Here is a 4,513-nt window from a genome sequence, read left to right as displayed (position 1 = left end):
GAATAGAGTTATGAATGTGAAAGCCCTTTGAAAACTACAGCTCTGTACAAAAGTTAATTATTATTAGACTACAAAGGCAGGAGCAATATAGCTGAGAAGGGCAGAGTTAAAACTCCTCTAACATTTTGCTGTAGAAGTCGGTTCCTTTCATCTTTCTCCCAAAGCATGGTGGTGGTGAGTTTTTGAAAAGCTGCCTGGGATACTGGGTAAGATCCATGCATGGAGAGGAAAAGGAAGGGGAGCTCAATCTTTTGGTGAGATATGCGAGGCAGGGGAAGAATATATGTGTTGATGGAAATGATTTTGAAGGGAACAGTGAATGTTTTTTGGCCTAAAGGAGGGCAGCAGAGCTAGTGACAGAGGAGAGCCAGCACTGTTGTCACCTCTAGGGCACAGACTTTCCTTGTTGCTTTGAGTTTTTTGAGGGCAGAATTGCTGTGGGTACGTATAGCCTTTACACTATTCTCTTCCCTCCTGGACTTGTCCAATCCTGCCACGGCCACATGGGATTTCTACCTAGTCTGCACACTCAGGAAATGGCCAGTAGCTTGCTCTAGGGCCTCCTGGTGGCACTGCCTGAGAATCAATCATTAATTACTGGAGGGGGAGGGGTTTCTAAATACAGAAATAGCAATACAGGTCCTGGCAGAGACCACCACCTGGGGAAAGCTTTTTGGAAAAAGCCACCTCTGGCATTTGTCCAGTTGGGTAGTGTTGGAAATAGGATACCTGGATACCTGCCTCTTGAGTTTTTTGCCTATTCCCTAGTACCTTGGCGGTGTCCACTTGGGTGGCTGGAGGAGAACCTGATTGGGGCTGAGTAGGAAAAAAACAATGAATATAGGGTCTACCAATCTGTTTCTATAGGAACAACAGTTTTTAAAACTACAAATAATCAGTAGACCTTTTTTTTTTCCCCCCAATCTGTTTTGCAGATGAGGAAATTGAGTCCCAGGGATCCAATATGTCCAGGATCACCTAGCTGGTACATGTCTGACTCATGGCCAAAAAAGCACTAATGACTCAATCCTGTCCTTAAGTGTTGGTTATCTTGCTTGCCTGTCTGGTTCTTCCCTCTCCTCTCTTCCCCCTCCTGCTCCTCTCTCTGTCCCATCAAGAAAGAAGTTTCTGGAACCTGGGAGTGACCAGGGTGAGATCAGACCCCCAGGGCTAGAAAACTTCCCTGCCACAGCTGAGGAGAGCAGCTCACCAAACAGGAATGCTCTCCCTGGGCCAGGTTCCTGTAGAGCAGCAGGAGTCAGGATGCAGGAATCCAGCTGGCCATGCCAGGGCACCCAGTGGGCTGCTTCCTGACAGCTGTTCTTGGGGAAGTGCCAAGGAAAAACCCCAGGCTCAGGATGGGCTCTATTCTCTGTGGTCCTGGAATGTCAGAGGTTCTTGCTGTTGGCATTAACTACACAGGATTCTCTGCCCTCCCCAATCCCTGGCCCAACAAACGGACCAGAGATCCTGGCTGTTGGGATCTGGAAAGAGGGTGAGCACTGGGAGAAAAGATTAAAGAGATTTAAACTGTCATTTGTCCTCAGCCTTCTCTACCCTCTGTTAAGGCTTCTGGGCATTTCTGGGCCAAGCAGTCTTGGGTACTTTTTTTGTCCATTTCCCTTTTGACCTAGGCTTACTTCAAGAATTTACATTTAAAAAAAAAAAGAATTTGCATTAGGCAGGCAGAACTGCATCAGACTGCAGACTATGTAGTTCCTGTGTTCAGGGTTAGGGTTTGGGACTCCATATTCTCTGTTTCAGTGCCTATCCTTGCTATGGTAGAGTCCCCATATGAGGGTAGACATACCATGATTCTGAGGAAATATATTTCCTTCTAATAACTATAGCCACTACAGATATTACTATTGCTATTATTATTTACCAAGTATCAACAAATTCCAGGAGCATTTAGTGCCTTGTTCAGAGCTCTATTAATTTTTTCATGGCACCCAGGTTTTTGAGACAATCTAGAGCCTAGAGGTTGTTCTGGGCCACTCAGTTGCTGACTGGCGGACTTAGGATCAGATCTCAGGCTCATCCAATACTCAAACTAGCTCTCTCCACTACTTTATAACTTGATAAAGTTATGAACAACTGTGATAGCTCCAAGGAAGTTATTGGAATGAGTTACAAAATAAGCTCATAAAAGACTCTCTAAACAGGAGACTGGTAGCTCACATCTGTAATATTAGCTACGTGGAAGGCTGAGATAGAGAGGATCAAGTACCAAGCCAGCCCAGTCAGAGAAGACATCAAATCTTAGCAGAAGGAGCTGAGCCTAGTGGTATATGCCTGTCATCCCAGTGACAGCAGAAAGCAACAAATAAGTGAATCAAAGTTTAAGCACGTCCCTGCAGAGGAATAAGAACCTACCATAACAATATACATTTGTAAAAGTGGACTAGAGTATTGGCTTGGGGTGGGGTAGGAGAAGGAAGAGGGATGAAGAAGGAGGGGGGGATGAAGAGGGAGGAGGGGGGAAAGAAGAGGTAGGTGGAGGAAGAAGGAGGAGAAAGAGGAAGAAAGAGGGAGGAGGAGGAGGAGGAGGAGGAGGAGGAGGAGGAAGAGGAGGGGGAGGAGGAGGAGGAGGAAGAGGAGGAGGAGGAGGAGGAGGAGGAGGAGGAGGAAACCCATAGTGAGAATTGTGCTTCTCAGGGCTGGAAAGGCTGGTAAATGGAAGCAAATCAAAGGGTGTGGTATGGGGTATATCCTACCACTCTGAGTGTTATGTCCTACCCCTCCTGAGTCCCTGTGGCACTTGTGAAGCATAAACACAGAGCACACTTACGCTGTAACAGGTGAGTCATCTGCCTGTGGCCTCTCCCCCGAAAATTTGCTTCAAAATATTCTCACTTTTATGCATCTTTGTGTAAGGAAGTATTTCCTTCTCTTCATTCTAAACTTCCTGCTTTCTTTGAACTTCTTGGAATTGCTATGACTTTAGTAATGTCTGTTTTTTGCCCATGATGAGTTTCAATTTTTTTTTTAAAGTGATTTAAAAGATTTTTTAAAAGTGATTTTCAGGGCCTCACACTTGCTTATCTTGATTGCTAGGCTTGATGCTCTAGCACTTGAATTATGTCTCCATCCCTGCTTCTTATTGGTTATTTTGGAGATGAAGTCACAAGAACTTTTCTGCCTAGAGTGGCCTTTCACTGTAATCCTCCAGATCCCAGCCTCATGAGTAAATTACAGGTATGAGACAACAGTGCGAGGCTCACTTTTTAGATTTTGTTTCTGAGTGCTTTGAGATTTAATTTTTCAAAGTGAAATCATTTCCCTCAGGCTCATTCAAGTGGAAAAAAGCCCAAAGTTCGTAGAAGAGGATCTTTTCCATTGGATCTTAGCAAGTAAGTTTTCATTACATGGAGATGGCATAGAGGATCAAGATTGTGGGGCTGGGTATCATGGCTAACACTGAAATCCTGCACATTCCTGGGCTAGCCATATGACTGGTTCCAGCTGCATATCTCTGGGCTGAAGCTTTGGACTTTAAAGAGTGAGATTTTTCCACATGTTATGGTGATAATTCAAGTACTTGGAGTACAAAGTCTTGAGAGGTGTCATTGTTGAAGCAAAACTGGCTACAATAAAGATGACTGAGAAGCATTATTTGTAGATCTCGCTATGGTGTCACTGTTATTATACCGAGGACATCAGGAGATACTGAGAAGTCTCTAAAGTGGCAATGAAATGAAGGGGCTTGGAAAAAGGAAGACTGAAGACAACTTGAGAACACGGTGCTTCAGGTATATGAGTTGCATCATCCTCTCCATTGGGATATCGGAGCTGGCACGAACTAGTGTTCAGGCCTCTGTGCTCCAAGCCCCTAAGGATACAGGCATGGATTGAATATGGATGTAACCTTGCCTGCCATCCTCTGCCTGAGAAGAGAATTCTCCTCCAAGAAAGTATTCTTTACCTCTAGAAATGTGTGGTTACAGGAGTGGAGACTGGAATATAACACATGTGGCTTCCTCTCCTGCGACTGTCTCACCTCACTAAATTCATCAGCATCCATTGAGACTCCAGAACCTTCACTTGTTTTCTTTCTGCTTTTAATAAATATTGAATATTGTCCTCCTTCTTGTTACCTCAGCCTAAGTTAATCTTTTTATTGACATGCTTAGTATTCTGGGCCATTTATATTTATCATTGAAATAGTGATTTTAGCACAAATACTGCCTAAATATCTTGCTCACTAATTTGGAATGTCTTGGCCATCTTTCTATATCAGAAATAATTCATGAACTATTTTATCCTAACTCCAAAATACGGATATAGTATAGTATGTGTAAGTATCCATTAGGTACACCCACATGTATGTGTATGTGTGTGTGTGTCTATTTTTTTTTGTGGGTCACGGGGCCTGAATTCTGGGCCTGGGCGCTGTCCCTCAGCAGTTCAGCTCAAGGCTAGCACTCTACCACTTGAGCCACAGTGCCACTTCTGGCTTTTTCTCTTATGTGGTGCTGAGGAATTGAACCCAGGGTCTCATGCATACAAGGCA

General features: G+C 44.2%; 1 long non-coding RNA gene across 1 annotated transcript; it reads left to right on the top strand.

The window, feature by feature from the left end:
• The first annotated feature begins 133 nt into the window (after positions 1–133).
• Positions 134–4,029, top strand: LOC122100608. Its single transcript, XR_006146211.1, has 4 exons — positions 134–174; positions 936–985; positions 3,058–3,198; positions 3,289–4,029. It is a non-coding gene; the product is annotated as an uncharacterized LOC122100608 (long non-coding RNA).
• The last annotated feature ends 484 nt before the right edge of the window (positions 4,030–4,513 follow it).

The sequence above is a fragment of the Dipodomys spectabilis genome, unplaced genomic scaffold, assembly GCF_019054845.1.
Source record: "Dipodomys spectabilis isolate Male_0828 unplaced genomic scaffold, ASM1905484v1 ptg000588l, whole genome shotgun sequence".
In the NCBI taxonomy this organism is placed as follows: domain Eukaryota; kingdom Metazoa; phylum Chordata; class Mammalia; order Rodentia; family Heteromyidae; genus Dipodomys; species Dipodomys spectabilis.
This window is presented reverse-complemented; position numbering and strand designations above follow the sequence as displayed.